The sequence below is a fragment of the Elephas maximus genome, chromosome 24 (assembly GCF_024166365.1).
Source record: "Elephas maximus indicus isolate mEleMax1 chromosome 24, mEleMax1 primary haplotype, whole genome shotgun sequence".
Classification (NCBI taxonomy): domain Eukaryota; kingdom Metazoa; phylum Chordata; class Mammalia; order Proboscidea; family Elephantidae; genus Elephas; species Elephas maximus.
Genome location: NC_064842.1, coordinates 61,886,747 through 61,904,240, shown reverse-complemented (window position 1 = coordinate 61,904,240; position 17,494 = coordinate 61,886,747). Strand labels below are relative to the sequence as shown.

The 17,494-nt window shown below is 37.9% G+C and overlaps 1 long non-coding RNA gene across 1 annotated transcript in view; it reads right to left on the bottom strand.

Moving 5' to 3' along the window:
• The window catches only part of LOC126066822 (uncharacterized), a 917,409-nt gene extending 900,632 nt beyond the window's left edge, over nt 1–16,777 (bottom strand). Inside the window, exon 1 of the long non-coding RNA XR_007515270.1 lies at nt 16,762–16,777. This is a non-coding gene — a long non-coding RNA (uncharacterized LOC126066822). The remainder of the gene's footprint in view (nt 1–16,761) is intronic.
• Nucleotides 16,778–17,494: the final 717 nt, after the last annotated feature.

The following is a 17,494-nucleotide window of genomic DNA, read 5'->3' as shown; positions in this document are numbered from 1 at the left end:
AGCTAAAAGCAGATAAGGTGGTAGAATTAATCAAAATAAAGAATTTAAATACAACTGCTCAGGTTCTTCTGAAAGTAATTAAATTAAAAAAGGGAAAAAATATAATATAAGGAAATTGAAAGAAAATATAATCCAAGACAGAGAATTTTTATTTACTAAAAAATATTATGAACAATTTTGCTTACTTAATTTTTATAACATGTAAGGGAAATTGTATGGGAAATCTGTCTGAAAAAAATAGATATTAATAAATTTATAACAAACCTGTTGCCCTTGAGTCCACTTCAACTCATGGTGAGCGCATGTGTGTCAGAGTAGAACTGTGCTCCATAGGGTTTTTGGTTACTGATTTTTTGGAAGCAGATCACCAGGCCTTTCTTCTGAGGCACCTGTGGTGGACTCAAACATCCGACCTTTTGGTTAGCACCCAGGTGTGTTAACTGTTTGAACCACTCAGGGAACAATAAATAAACTCATTGTTTTTGCTGCAAATCATTAATATTAGCATATTATCCCTCCTTTCAAGAGTCTTGTTTATTTTCCAGCTTCTAGAGCTGAATAAAATCAAACCCATTGCTGTCGAGTTGATTCCGACTCATAACGACTCTATAAAACAGAGCAGAACTGCCTGCCACCCAGGGTTTCCAAAGAGCACGTGGTAGATTCCAGCTGCTGACTTCTGGTGAGGAATTGTAACTCAACCACTACGCCACCAGGGTTGAATACTTAGTTCATTTATTATTATTATTTGTTCAATGATAAAAGACATTTAACCAAATAAACTGTACAATTTTATTCTCAGAGCCATTAATTCCTAAAACACACAAAAAAACCCAAACTCATTGCTGTTAATTGATTCTGACTCAGTGAATCTACAGGACAGAGAAGAATTGCCCCATAGGGTTTCCAAGGAGCAGCTGGTGGATTCGAACTGCTGACCTTTTTAGTTAGCAGCCAAGCTCTTAACCACTGGGACACCAGGGCTTCAATTCCTACCACAATGTACCCTCAATGAGAATAATGTGGAGAAAGTAAAACTTATCATAACCCTAAATCAAGATTGAAACAAAACCAACATAAAAAACTTATAGGAAAACCATACCTAATATTAGGTACATAGTTGCCATTCTAAAATTGACATTCAAGTGTGAAAATAAACAAACGAAAAAAATGCATTAATAAAAAGGTTGGAGTTAAGAAAAATAACCTGGGCAATTATTCAAGAAATATTCAGTGGCTTGGTACTTTCCCTGTGCACTTCTAATTCTCAACAGTTACACTTTTTTAAATGCTAGAATCAGGTGCACCACCAACGTCACCTTGCACTTAGAATAATTTACCTTTACATTCTAGTCGGTATGACAACTAGGACAATGGATTAAATGGCGTATGTGTGTGATTGTGTTCTTGTAAGCTGGTAGTTTTTTTATTCACTATTAGTGTCATAAGCCTCCTTTCAGTCAAGCAACATCACAGTTTGTATATTCGTTAGTATAGCGATGCACACTTCCTCATAACAAATTCAAGCCCTTCACCTTGAACATCAAATTACCTAGTAACAAAGATGATCATAGCACAGAGAGTAGGGCATTGTGGGGTTTCAGGACATGAACTCCAGGAAAAATGGTCTGGACTCATATCCTGGCTTTTCCACTTAGTCTGGGCAAGTTATTTTTTTAATCTGTAAATCAGAAATGATAATAGAACTTACTTCATATGGTTGTTCACGAGCTGACATATTTAAAATACTCAGAGGAGTGGCTGGATTGTAAGAAAACACTTTGAAAGTATTAGCCATGGCTATCACTAGAATGTAAATGACACAGGAATAAAGATTTTCTTTCTTCTTTTATCCCCTGCTGTATTTTCAGCCCTTAGAATAGAGACTAACACATGGCAGATACCCAATAAATTTTTGTTGCGCAAATGGACATTTACTAACCGCTGATAATAACCAGGCACCAGGATTAACATTCATTATGTATTACTTCATTGATCTTGATAAAACAGGCTTGGGTTTAATAAACATGCTATCTTTCTTTTTCTAATATGGCAATTAAGACATACAGACATAGTTTAAATGACTTCTTTGATGTCACCTAGTTTGAAAGTTTACTGGTTTCCTATTGCTGCAGTTAAACAAACAAAATTACCACAAACTTAGTGGCTAAACAACATAAATTTATTATCTTACAGTCCTGGAAGTCAGGAGTCTGAAAAGAGTGTCTCTGAGCTAAAATCAAGGTGTTGGCAGGGCTGCGATCCTTTCAGAAGGTTCTAGAAAAGAATCGCTTTTCTTAGCTTTTCCAGTTTCTTCATGCTCCCTGTGCTCCTGGTTAGTGGCTTGCTCTCTTCTATCTTCAAAGTCAGCATCTTAGCATCTTCAAACCTCTCTCTGACTGTGACGTCCTCTTCTGCCTCTCTTCTCCTTTAAAAAACCCTGCGATAGCATGCAGGTCCCTAGGTGGCGCAAGTGGTTTGCTATGGCTGCTAACTTCTCAGAAGAAAAACCTGGCAATCTGCTTCCAAAAAATTATAGCCAAGTGTCATAGATTGAATTATGCCCCCCCAAAAATGTATGGATCATATGGCTGGGCCATGATTCCCAGTATTGCGTGGTTGTCCTCCATTTTGCGATTGTAAGTTTATGTTGAGAGGATTAGGGTGGGAGTGTAACACCACCCTTACTCAGGTCACCTTCCTGATTCAAGGTAAAGGGAGTTTCCCTGGCATGTGGCCTCCACCACCTGTTATTTCTCAAGAGATAAAAGGAAAGGCAAGCAAGCAGAGAACTGGAGACCTCATGCCACCAAGAAAGCAGCACCAGGAGCAGAGTGTGTCCTTTGGACCCAGGATCCCTGTGGCTGAGGAGCTTCCCGACCATGGGAAGATTGAGGACAAGGGCATTCCTCCAGAGCCAACAGAGAAAGCCTTCCCCCAGAGCTAATGCCTTGAATTTGGACTTTTAGCCTACTTTATTGTGAAGAAATAAATTTCTCTTTGTTAAAGCCATCCACTTGTGGTATTTCTGTTACGGCAGCACTAGATGACTAAGACACCAAGGTAACCCTGTGGAGCAGTACATTTCTGTAACACATGGGCTGTCCAGAAGTTGAAATCAACTTAACAGCAACTGGTTTGGATTGGTTTGGTTTGGTTTAAAATAGCATTAGGCCCACCTGGATAATCCAGGGTAATTTTCTTATTTTAAGGTTATTAGCAACATTAAGTCTACCTGCTATCTTAATGACCCTTTGCCACATAATATAATATATTCAAAACTTCAGGGGATTAGGGTATAAGTATCTTTGGGGAGCCATTATGCTGCCCACCACAGGAAATTTTTAACTCTGTTGACTTCAGAACACATTTGTCAGTAACTGTACCACTTCTCAAATAACACACCTGCTATATTTTCCCAAAATGTTATTCTCTTAAATCATCCAAGCACTCCTTCACTTCCTGTGAAGAAAGCCTTGGATCTTTCTAACACTGAAGGGAAAGATACAATAACAACACCGGTCATTTCTAGTATGCTTGCGGATTTGGGGTCTGCAGTGTCTTTTAACCTCCCCAAATCACCTCTTCCTCATTTTCAGTTTAAAATAAACCATTAAAAAAAAATTAAATTTGTGGATTAAATACAGCAAAGCCCTTCTGGTTACCCAAAGGCCAAAATTAGCATGTTTTTACATTGGAATAAAGTTCAAGTGCCCAGGAATGGTCAATACTCAGGCTAATCTGATCTTCCAGTTATTCCATCTTTTTGGGAGAGCAGCTGACAAATTGTGACAACGTAAAAAGTATGTATCTAATTGACCTTGGTGAAGAGAACAACATATTTTAACAACAATGTGCTTCCTGAGAGTAATTGGATGTTTGTTTATAGCTGATTAATGATAACTCTAATCAACTAATTCATTGATTGTTTTCCAGGTTAAATCCAGAATCTACTACATGCTACAAAGATACGAAGCAGGGTACAGTGACTGCATGTAACAGTGTGTGACTATGAGAGTAAAAGCCTTAAGATTTTTGTAATTTTTACAAAAGCCTACCGCCAGGCCTATATTTTGAGGCACCACTGGGTATGTTCAAACAGCCAACCTTTAAGTTAGCAGCTGGTTGCAAAATTGTAAACATTGTATAAGACTTGTTATTTGGTCATACTACTTAAGCTCTCTTTGCTTATACGTAAAATGGCAATAAGAAGTAAAATAGCTATGTTATAGTGTTGTTATAAGGCTTAATGAGTTGATATTTTTGAAGCATGAAGAACAGTGCCCGACACTTAGTATTGTAAGGATTCCTAAAGAATCTTAAAATATTATGATTATCATGATAATTTTGTACAGCTTGCTTATTCAAGTCTTTCATGGCCTTAAACCCAGTGCTTTAATTAAATTTTGGTTATGTATATTCCAAAAAATCCTCTTTCAGTATGTTTGAGTCAAATCTTGAGTGATCAAAATAAAATGTTCTGAGATAGAACACAGTAAAATACGTCTTCCACAAAAAAATATACTCCAGTGATTTAAGCAACCAGCTGTGCAAGTCTAACAAAGTGCTTCTTTACTAGAAGGTATATGTCATTCTCGCTAAGATTCAGTTATTTTCTCTTAGTTTGCACAATTCCCACTAATTTAAAGCAACTTGAAACGAAACCCAGAAGGCAAGAATTTTAGCATGATTTCACTTTCTTTTTTTTTTTCCTGACCAACTCACCTTTTTATACACTGAGAACAGATACTTTTTTTTCTATCCTTTGTTATAAACATAATGTGTCAATGATTGTTTAGACTTGACTATAATATTTACAATTTTGTGTTCACAAGTATTTCTTGAATGTCTCAATTCCCTTTGCTTTTTTTTTTTTAAATCTTTCTTTTTATTGTAGTACTTACCTTTTGATTTTTTTTTTTTAAGAAGGTCTATGTATATGGCCCAATTTCTGGATTCTTTTTTTTTTTAATGTAAGAAAATGTCTTTATTTTTGTTCTTTCACTTGAATAATAATTTTGCGGGTGTTGAGGTTATAGTTTCACTTTTTTATAGATTTGTGAGCTGCTAATGAGGTAGCTAGACGAGCCCTGGTAGTCCGGGTTAAGCACTTGTCTGCATACTGAAAAGTTGGCGGTTCTGACCCACCAGCTTCTCCATGGGAGAAAGATGTGGCAGTCTGCTTCTACAAAGATTTGTAGCCTTGGAAACCCTGTGGGGAGATTCTACTCTGTTCTATATGGTCACTTTGAGTTAGAATCGACTGAATGGCAACAGCTTTGATTTGTTTTTATAATGATGTAGCCAACAGCAATTAGCTACTCATTGCTCTTTAGGTCAGATTCTTTGGGCTATCATTTACACAGAGTTACAATAAGTTATATACAATGTACCCTCTTTAGGTATACAATTTGATGACTTTTGCCAGATGTTGACAGTTTTGTAACACTCCTATAATCAAGATATTGAACATTTCCATCAACCCACAAAGTTCCATCTTGTCCATTGTAGTGCATTCCTCTCCCATTCCACCCTCTACCTCAGCTCTTGCAAACACTAATCTGATCTCTCTCTGTACTAAAAAAAAAAGAAAGAAAGAAAACAAAACAAAACAAAAAAATGCTGTTGCTATTGAGTCAATTCTGACCCATAGCAACCTTATAGGACAGGGCAGAACAGCCCAGACGGTTTCCTAGGCTGTAAATCTTTATGGAAGCAGAGTGTCACATCATTCTGTAGAGCAGCTGGTGAGTTCCAACCACCAACCTTTAGGTTAGCAGCCAAGCGAGTAACCACTGATCCACCAGGACTCCCTCCTTTCTTTATAGATTTGCTTTATCCAGTAAATGCTATAAACAGATTCATAAGGTATGAATTCCTTTGTATCTGCTTTCTTTAACTTAGAAGGATTCTTTTGAGGTTCAGGCATATTGTTACTTTTCATTCTGTCTATTGCTGAGAAATAACATTTTTTACTATTGTTGAAAATACACACGGCAGGACTCTGGAGGTGGAGCCAAGATGGCGGAATAGACAGATGCGTCCGGTGAGCTCTCTTTACAACAAAGACCCGAAAAAACAAGTAAAACAAGTATATTTGTGACAAGCTGGTAGCCCTGAGCTTCAAAGGCAAGCTTAGAAAAAGAACTGAGAGGCGGGGGGGAAGAGACTGTTCAGAAGCGGAGAGGGGTTACTTGACCTGAATAGCAGGGAGCCCTCAGGCACCATCCCTGGAACCGCAGCAGAGGGCTGGCACTAGCGTTCGGCCGCAGTTTCCTCAGGCAGAAACAGCCAGCCACACAGCCTACTCACACCTCCAGAACCAGAGAAGAATGGGGTTTTCGGCAAGAGCTAAGTATTCACATATATTTTACCATGCCCCCCCACCCCAACCCCAAGCCGGCTTCAGCGGCTGAATCCCTGGGCCTGAGATAGACCCTGGTGAGCACCTAGAGCCATCTTCCCAGCCTTGGGGAAGGAAAAAATTTGCAATTGAGGGAAAAGATAATTTGCCAGCTCCACCAACCAGGGAGCTCAGGACAAAAGTAGCTCCAGTCCAGGCATAAACAGTCCATGGACTTGGAGCAACTTTCCCTTCTACATGGACCTGAGTGGGCCTATTTCGGGAGAATAGGCCCTTGTTGGCAGACTTCAACTATTTCAGCTTTGCCGTAGGCACGTGGGTGTTTGATGTTGACATTGCTTTGCCTATTAAACAAGGTCCTCATCTACCCACATCAGGGACATAAGGACTGGTAGCTCCACTCAGGTCACCCAGCCACCTGCGACAGGGGTCCAAGGAAAACTGGTGCCTCCCAGTCCTTACAACCAAAAACTTTGGGTGTCCACGGTCCCTCTGCAGAACCCACCCACCAGCACACTCTAGGGAACGGAGACACGTTTTCCTCAGAGACACTTGGGGGTTGGTTCTCATCCCCCTGCCTTGTTCAGAGCCTGACCCCCTCCTGCAATCAGATACTGGTATTTATGCCGATGACCCCTGCCCCTCTAAGACTGTAGGATAGAGCCTGTACCATACACTTGATGATCAGCTACCTGGAAACCTGAGCTGAATTCATATAAGAAAACTGAATGGACTCCTAGACTGATACAACAGAATACAGATCTAGCCATCTGAGGACAGGAAGACAGAGCTCCAGTGGCAAAAATAATCAAGCTAGCTCACTCAAACAACCCATATGGGTATATCAAAACAAAACAAAGCAAGAAGCTATGACACAGTAAGCAAGCATAAACTAATACAATAACATATAGATGGCTCAGAGACAACAGTCAATATCAAATAACATAAAGAAAAAGATCATGATCACCTCAACAAATTCTCAAAACAAAGAATCCAGGAATCTTCTAGATCAAAGTGCATTCCTGGAATTACCAGAGCCAGAATACAAGCTTAATATACAGAACCCTTCAAGACATCAGGAAGGAAATGAGGCAATATGCAGAACAAACCAAAGAACACACAAATAAAGCAACTGAAGAAATTAGAAAGATTATTCAGGAACATAATGAAAAGTTTAATAAGCTAGAAAAATCCATAGGCAGCAATCAGAAATTCAGAACATTAACAATAAAATTACAGAATTAGACAACTCAATAGAAAGTCAGAGGAACAGAATCGAGCAAGTAGAAGCTAGGATTTCTGAACTCGAAGATAAATCACTTGGCACTAAAATATTTGAAGAAAAATCAGATAAAAGAATTAAAAAAAAAAAAATGAAGAAGCCTTAAGAATCATGTGGGACGCTATCAAGAGAAATAACCTACGAGTGATTGGAGTACCAGTACAGGGAGGGATAACAGGGAGAATTGTTGAAGATTTGTTGGCAGAAAACTTCCCTGATATTGTGAAAGATGCAAAGATATCTATCCAAGATGCTCATCAAACTCCACATAAGGTAGATTTAAAAGAAAGTCACCAAGACATATTAATCAAACTTGCCAAAACCAAAGAAAAAGAGAGAATTATAAGAGCAGCGAGGGATAAATGAAAAGTCACCTACAAAGGAAAGCCAATAATAAGCTCGGAATACTCGGTAGAAACCATGCAGGCAAGAAAGCAATGGGATGACATATTTAAAAAATTGAAGGAACAAAATTTCCTGCCAAGAATCACATATCTAGCAAAACTGTATCTTAAATATGAAGGCAAAATTAAGACATTTCCAGATAAACACAAATTTAGGGAATTTGCAAAATATAAACCAAAACTAAAAGAAATACTAAAGGCAGTTCTTTGATTAGAAAATCAATAATATCAGGTATCGACCCAAGACTAGAACACCGGACAGAGCAACCAGAAGTCAACGCGGACAGGGAAATCCAAAAAAAGAAGCAAGATTATTTTAAAAAAAAAAAAAAGCTCAAAACAGGGTAACAGCAATGTTATTATATAAAAGAAGACAACATTAAAATAATGAAAAGGGACTAAGAAATGTAATTACAGACCTTCCATATGGAGATGAAGATACAGCGATACAAAGAAAGAGAAGTTAGGTTTAAATTTAGAAAAATAGGGGTAAATAATAAGGTAACCACAAAGGAGGCAAACTACCGTACTCATCAAAATAAAATAAAAGAAAAAAATAGAGACTCAGGAGAATCAAAATCAACAGCAACAAATATGAAAATGAGAATATATAAACATAATCTACTCAGCACATAAAATTAAGTGGGAAAAAGAAACTGTCAACAACACACAAATAAAAAGACATCAAAATGATAGCACTAAGTTCACACCTAACCATAATTATGTTGAGTGGTAAATGGACTAAATACAGCAATAAAGGGACAGAGAGTGGCTGAATGGATTAAAAAACAAGATCCGTCTATATGCTGCCTACAAGAGACGCACCTTAGACTTTTAGAGAAACAAACTAAAACTCAAAGGATGGAAAAAAATATATCAAGCAAACAAAAATCAAAAAAAGCAGGAGTGGCAATATTAATTTCTGACAAAATAGACTTTAAAGTGAAATCCATCACAAAGGATAAGGAAGGACACTATAGAATGATTAAAGGGACAATACACCAAGAAGGTACAACCATATTAAATATTTATGCACCCAGTGACAGGGCTGCAAGATACATAAAACAAACTCTATCAGCATTGAAAAGTGAGATAGACAGCTCCACAATAATAGTAGGAGACTTCAACACACCACTTTTGGTGAAGGACAGGACATCCAGAAAGAAGCTCAATAAAGACACAGAAGATCGAAATGCCACAATCAACCAACTTGACCTCGTAGACATATACAGAACACTCCACCCAACATCAACCAACTATACTTTCTTTTCTAGTGCACATGGAACATTCTCTAGAATAGACCACATATTAGGTCATAAAGCAAGCCTTGAAATATTACAAAGCATCTTCCCTGACCATAAGGACATAAAAGTGGAAATCGACAACAGCAAAAGGCAGGGAAAAGAAATCAAACACTTGGAAGGTGAACAATACCCCGCTAAAAAGACTGGATTATAGAATACATTAAGGATGGAATAAAGAAATTCAGAGAATCCAATGAGAATGAAAACACTTCCTATCAGAACCTTTGGAACACAGCAAAACTGGTGCTCAGAGGCCAATTCATATCAATAAATGCACACATCCAAAAAGAAGAAAGGGCCAAAATAAAAAAATTATCCCTGCCACTTGAACAAATACAAAGAGAGCAACAAAAGAAACCCACAGGCACCAGAAGAAAGCAAAAAATAAAAATTAGAGCAAAACTAAATGAAACAGAAAACAGAAAAACAACTGAAAGAATTAACAAGACCAAAAGCTGGTTCTTTGAAAAAATCAGCAAAATTGATAAACCACTGGCCAAACTGACAAAAGAAAAACAGGAGAGAAGCAAATAACCTGAATAAGAAATAAGATGGACGATACTACAACAGACCCAACTGAAATTAAAAGAATCAAAAAAAAAAAAACTATACTCAAAAAACTATACTCAAACAAATTTGAAAACCTAGAAGAAATGGGTGAATTCCTAGAAACACACTACCTACCTAAACTAACACAAACAGAGGTAGAGCAACTAAATAGACCCTTAACAAAAGAAGAGATTGAAAAGTAGTCAAAAGTTCCCAACAAAAAAAAAAGCCCTGGTCTGGAAGGCTTCACTGCAGAGTTCTACCAAACTTTTAGAGAAGAGTTAACACCACTAATACTAAAGGTATTTCGGAGCATAGAAAAGGAAGGAATTCTCCCAAACTCATTCTATGAAGCCACCATATCCCTAATACCAAAACGAGGTAAAGGTGCCACTAGAAAATTGTAGACCCATATCCCTCATGAACGTAGATGCAAAAATCCTCAACAAAATTCTAGCCAATAAAATTCAACAACATATCAAAAAAATAATTCACCATGACCAAGTGAGATTCATACCAGATATGCAGGGGTGGTTCAACATTAGAAAAACAATTAATGTAATCCACCACAAAAATAAAACAAAAGACAAGAATCACATGATTTTATCAATTGATGCAGAAAAAGCATTTGGCAAAGTTCAACACCCATTCATGATAAAAACTCTCAGCAAAATAGGAATAGAAGGAAAATTCCTCAACATAATAAAGCCAACAGCCAACATCATCCTAAATGGAGAGAACCTGGAAGCATTCCCACTGAGATCTGGAACCAGACAAAGATGCATTTTACCACCGCTCTTTTTCAACATTGTGCTGGAGGTCCCTAGCCAGAGTAATTAGGCTAGATAAAGAAATAAAGGGCATCCAGATTGGCAAGGAAGAAGTAAAAGTATGTCTATTTGCAGATGACATGATCTTATATACAGAAAACCCTAAGGAATCCTCCGGAAAACTACTGAAACTAATAGGAGAGTTCAGCAGAGTATTGGTATACAAGACAAACATACAAAATCAGTTGGATTCCTCTACACCAAGAAAAAAGAACATTGAAGAGGAAATCACCAAATCAATGCCATTTACAGTAGCCCCTAAGAAGATAAAATACTTAGGAATAAATCTTACCAGAGATGTAAAAGACTTATACAAAGAAAACTACAATACACTTCTGCAAGAAACCAAGAAGGACTTACATAAGTGGAAGAACATACCTTGCTCATGGATAGGAAAACTTAACGTTATAAAAATGTCTTTTCTACCAAAAGCGGTCTATAGATTTAATGCAATTCCGACCCAAATCCCAACCACATTTTTCATGAGATGGAGAAACAAATCACCAACTTCATATAGAAGGGAAAGATGTCCCAGGAAAGTAAGGCATTACTGAAAAAGAAGAACAAAGTGGGAGCCCTTACTTTACCTGATTTTAGAACCTGTTATACTGCCACAGTAGCCAAAACAGCCTGGTACTGGTACAACAACAGATACATAGACCAATGGAACAGAATTGAGAATCCAGACATAAATCCATCCACATATGAGCAGTTGATATTTGACAAAGGCCCTAAAACAGTTAAATGGGGAAAAGACAGTCTTTTTAACAAATGGTGCTGGCATAACTGGATATCCATCTGCCAAAAAAAAAAAAAATGAAACAAGACCCATACCTCACTCCATGCACAAAAATGAGCTCAAAATGGATCAAAGACCTAAATATAAAATCTAAAATGGTAAATATTAAGGAAGAAAAAATAGGAACAACGTTAGAAGCCCTAATACATGCACAAACAGTATACAAAACATTATCAAGAATGAAGAAAAAAGAAAAACTAGATAACTGGGAGCTCCTAAAAATCAAATACGTACGCTAATCCAAAGACTTCACCAAAAGAGTAAAAAGACTACCTACAGACTGGGAAAAAGTTTTTAGCTATGACATTTCTGACCAGGGTTTGATCTCTAAAATCTACATGATACTGCAAAAACTCAACTGCAAAAACACAAATAACCCAATTAAAAAAATGGGCAAAAGAAATGAATAGACACTTCACTAGAGAAGAGATTCAGGCAGCTAACAGATATATGAGAAAATGTTCATGATCATTAGCCATTAGAGAAATGCCAATCAAAACCACAATGAGATTTCATTTCACTCCAAAAAAAAAAAAAAAGACAAATAACCCAATTAAAAAATGGGCAAAAGAAATGAATAGACACGTCACTAAAGGAGAGATTCAGGTAGCTAACAGATACATGAGGAAATGTTCACAATCATTAGCCATTAGAGAAATGCAGATTAAAACTACAATGAGATTTCATCTCACTCCAACAAGGCTGGCATTAATCCAAAAAACACAAAGTAATAAATTTTGGAGAGGCTGTGGAGAGATTGGAACACTTCTACACTGATGGTGGGAATGTCAAATGGTACAACCACTTTGGAAATCGATTTGGCACTTCCTTAAAATGCTAGAAATAGAACTACCATACGGTCCAGCAATCCCACTCCTTGGTATGTATCCGAGAGAAATAAGAGCCTTTACACAAACAGATATATGTACACCCATGTTCATTGCTGGACTATATGAAGAAGAACGGGGCATTAAGATTGGAGGAAGACTCATTAACAACCTGCGTTATGCAGATGGCACAACCTTGCTCGCTGAAAGTGAAGAGGACTTGAAGCACTTACTAATGAAGATCAAAGACCACAGCCTTCAGTGTGGATTACACCTCAACATAAAGAAAACAAAAATCCTCACAACTGAGCCAATGAGCAACATCATGATAAATGGAGAAAAGATTGAAGTTGTCAAGGATTTCATTTTACTTGGATCCACTATCAGCAGCCCTGGAAGCAGCAGTCAAGAAATCAAAAGGCGCATTGCATTGGTCAAATCTGCTGCAAAGGACCTCTTCAAAGTGTTGAAGAACAAAGATGTCACCCTGAAGACTAAGGTGTGCCTGACCCAAGCCATGGTTTTTCAATCACATCATATGCATGTGAAAGCTGGACAATGAATAAGGAAGATCGAAGAAGAGTTGATGCCTTTGAATTGTGGTGTTGGAGAAGATACTGAATATACCAAGGACTGCCAAAAGAATGAACAAATCTGTCTTAGAAGAAGTGCAGCAGAATGCTCCTTAGAGGCAAGGATGGCGAGACTGCATCTTACATACTTTGGACATGTTGTCAGGAGGGATCAGTCCCTGGAGAAGGACATCATGCTGGGCAGAGTACAGGGTCAGTGGAAAAGAGGAAGACCCTCAAAGAGGTGGAGTGACACAGTGGCTGCAACAATGAGCTCAAGCATAACAACGATTGTAAGGATGGAGCAGGCCCGGGCAGTGTTTCGTTCTGTTGTGCATAGGGTCACTATGAGTCGGAACCGACTCAAAGGCAGCTAAAAACAACAACAACATGTTCATTGTAGCACTGTTTACAATAGCAAAAAGATGGAAGCAACCAAGGTGTCCGTCAACAGATGAATGGATAAATAAATTATGCTATGTTCACACAGTGGAATACTACACATTGATAAAGAACAGTGAGGAATCTGTGAAACATTTCATAACATGGAGGATCTGGAAGGCATCATGCTGAGTGAAATTAGTCAGTTGCAAAAGGTCAAATATTGTATGAGACCACTATTATAAGAACTCGAGAAATAGTTTAAACTGGGAAGAAAACACTCTTTTGTGGTTACGAGAGGGGGAGGGAGTGAGGGTGGGAGAGGGATATTCACTAATTAGATAGTAGATAAGAACTACTTTAGGTGACGGGAAAGACACACAATACAGGGGATGTCAGCACAACGGGACTAAACCAAAAGCAAAGAAGTTTCCTGAATTAACTGAATGTTTTGAAGGCCAGAGTAGCAGGGCAGGGGTTTGGGGACCATGGTTTCAGGGGACATCTAAGCCAATTGGCATAATAAAATCTATTAAGAAAACATTCTGCAACCCACTTTGAAGAGTGGCGTCTGGGGTCTTACACGTTAGCAAGTGGCCATCTAAGATGTATCAGTAAGTCTCAACCCACCTGGATCAAACGAGAATGAAGAAGAACAAGGACACAATGTAATTACGAGCCCAAGAGACAGAAAGGGCCACATGAACCAGTGACTATATCATGCTGAGACCAGAAGAACTAGGTGGTGCCCGGCTACAACCAATGACTGCCCTGACAGGGAACACAACAGAGAACCCCGGAGGGAGCAGGATGGCAGTGGGATGCAGACCCCAAATTCTCAAAAAAGACCAAACTTAATGGTCTCTCTCCCACCCGCTGACCAGTTCCTTTCATGTCTGATGAGTTGTCTTCGGGGATGGTTCCTGTCCTGTGCCAACAGAAGGTCTGGGGACCATGGCGGCCGGGATTCCTCTAGTCTCAGTCAGACCATTAAGTTTGGTCTTTTTATGAGAATTTGGGGTCTGCTATTGTAAACAGAGCTGCAATAAACATGGGTGTGCATATATCTGTTTGTATGAAGGCTCTTGTATCTCTAGGGTATATTCCCAGGAGTGGGATTTCTGGGTTGTATGGTAGTTCTATTTCTAACGGTTTAAGATAACGCCAGATAGATTTCCAAAGTGGTTGTACCATTTTACATTCCCACCAGCAGTGTATAAGAGTTCCAATCTCTCCGCAGCCTCTCCAACATTTATTATTTTGTGTTTTTTGGATTAATGCCTGCCTTGTTGGAGTGAGATGGAATCTCATCGTAGTTTGAATTTGCATTTCTCTAATGGCTAATGATCGAGAGCATTTTCTCATGTATCTGTTGGCTGCCTGAATATCTTCTTTAGTGAAGTGTGTGTTCATATCCTTTGCCCACTTTTTGATTGGGTTGTTTGTCTTTTTGTGGTTGAGTTTTGACAGAATCATGTAGATTTTAGAGATCAGGCGCTGGTCGGAGATGTCATAGCTGAAAATTCTTTCCCATTCTGTAGGTGGTCTTTTTACTCTTTTGGTGAAGTCTTTAGATGAGCATAGGTGTTTGATTTTTAGGAGCTCCCAGTTATCGGGTTTCTCTTCATCATTTTTGGTAATGTTTTGTATTCTGTTTATGCCTTGTATTAGGGCTCCTAGGGTTGTCCCAATTTTTTCTTCCATGATCTTTATCGTTTTAGTCTTTATGTTTAGGTCTTTGATCCACTTGGAGTTAGTTTTTGTGCATGGTGTACAGTATGGGTCCTGTTTCATTTTTTTGCAAATGAATATCCAGTTATGCCAGCACCATTTGTTAAAAAGGCTTTCTTTTCCCCAATTAATTGACACTGGTCCTTTGTCAAATATCAGCTGCTCATATGTGGATGGATCTATGTCTGGGTTCTCAATTCTGTTCCATTGGTCTATGTGCCTGTTGTTGTACCAGTACCAGGCTGTTTTGACTACTGTGGCTGTATAATAGGTTCTGAAATCAGGTAAAGTGAGGCCTCCCACTTTCTTCTTCTTTTTCAGTAGTGCTTTGCTTATCCGGGGCTTCTTTCCCTTCCATATGAAATTGGTGATTTGTTTCTCTATCCCCTTAAAATATGACATTGGAATTTGGATCGAAGTGCGTTAAATGTATAGATGGCTTTTGGTAGAATAGACATTTTTACTATGTTAAGTCTTCCTATCCATGAGCAAGGTATGTTTTTCCACTTAAGTATGTCCTTTTGAATTTCTTGTAGTAGACCTTTGTAGTTTTCTTTGTATAAGTCTTTTACATCCTTGGTAAGATTTATTCCTAAGTATCTTATCTTCTTGGGGGCTACTGTGAATGGTATTGATTTGGTTATTTCCTCTTCGGTGTTCTTTTTGTTGATGTAGGGGAATCCAAGTGATTTTTGTGTGTTTATCTTATAACCTGAGACTCTGCCAAACTCTTCTATTAGTTTCAGTAGTTTTCTGGAGGATTCTTAGGGTTTTCTTTGTATATAATCATGTCATCTGCAAATAGTGATAACTTTACTTCTTCCTTGCCAATCCGGATACCTTTTATTTCTTTGTCTAGCCTAATTGCCCTGGCTAGGACTTCCAGCACGATGTTGAATAAGAGTGGTGATAAAGGGCATCCTTGTCTGGTTCCCGTTCTCAAGGGAAATGCTTTTAGGTTCTCTCCATTTAGAGTGATATTGGCTGTTGGCTTTGCATAAAAAAAAAAAAAAAAAAAAAAAACAGAGATTTCTTCTAATCCAGGCCTTCTTATGGGCATTTGAGAAAGAAATATCTCACTCAATTGAAGATAGTCATTAGATATTAAATGGAATTTGACCTAAGTAATTCTTAATAAAGCTTAATACCACTCAGCTGCTCAGGAGTTCCTTTAAATACCTGCGGTGTTGTATTAAACAACCAGCTCTAGGTTAAATTATAGGGAATTGAAGTTTCATAAAATAAAAGAAAAATAAACCACTGAGAACAGTCTCATGTTCTCAGTTCCTTGAAAATGTATAGATGCCCTTTATTATGTTGAGGAATTTTCCTTCAATTCCTATTTTGGTAAGAGTTTTTATCATAAATGGGTGTTGGACTTTGTCAAATGCCTTTTCTGCATCAATTGATAAGATCATGTGGTTTTTGTCTTTTGTTCTATTTATGTGATGGATTACATTAATGGTTTTTCTGATATTTAACCAGCCTTGCATACCTGGTATAAATCCCACTTGATCGTGGTGAATTATTTTTTTGATATGTTGTTGAATTCTATTGGCTAGAATTTTGTTGAGGATTTTTGCATCTATGTTCATGAGGGATATAGGTCTAAAATTTTCTTTTTTTGTAATGTCTTTACCTGGTTTTGGTATCAGGGAGATGGTGGCTTCATAGAATGAGTTGGGTAGTATTCCGTCATTTTCTATGCTTTGGAATACCTTCAGAAGTAGTGGTGTTAACTCTTCTCTGAAAGTTTGGTAGAACTCTGCAGTGAAGCCTGCTTTTAACAATTTCATCCCACATAGTAAGTTCTTTAAAAGAGCACACTGCCCATGACAGACATCCTTTACTAGTTAAGCTAGACTGTTGTTTTGTTTAAGAAAGGCTTCAGGGGATATTTTTTTGTTTATATTTTCAAGGTTAAAGTTTATCTCAGAGCAGTAGTTTCTTGGGTTTATCCAGCCTTAATCACTCTAGAAAGTTTGGATTCTATGAAGATTGAAATTCTTTTCCATATTTATCCCCTTTTAATTGGAATTCTTTTTTGTAATCTTTGATCAAAATGTTCAGAAATGGTAGGCGAGAACCATCCACTTCTTTAGGTCTCATGGTAAAGGAGGCAGTTGTCCATGGAGACAAGCAACCACACATTCCATTTCCTCCTCTTATTCTTCACTCTTCCTCCTCTGTTGCTCCAGATGAATAGAGTCCAGTTGTACCTTGGATGGCTGCTTGAAAGCTTTTGAGACCCCAGACACCACACAATGAACTAGGAGGTAGAACAAAAGCACCCAAAATGTTATTAGGCCAATTAATTGGAATGTCCAATGAAGCCATGACCCTAAACTCCCCACCAAACTAATAAATCAAATTCCATGAGCTGTTTTATTGTTCAGCCATATTTTTACATTTCATAATTTCTACTGCTGAAGAATATTCTATTATAAAATT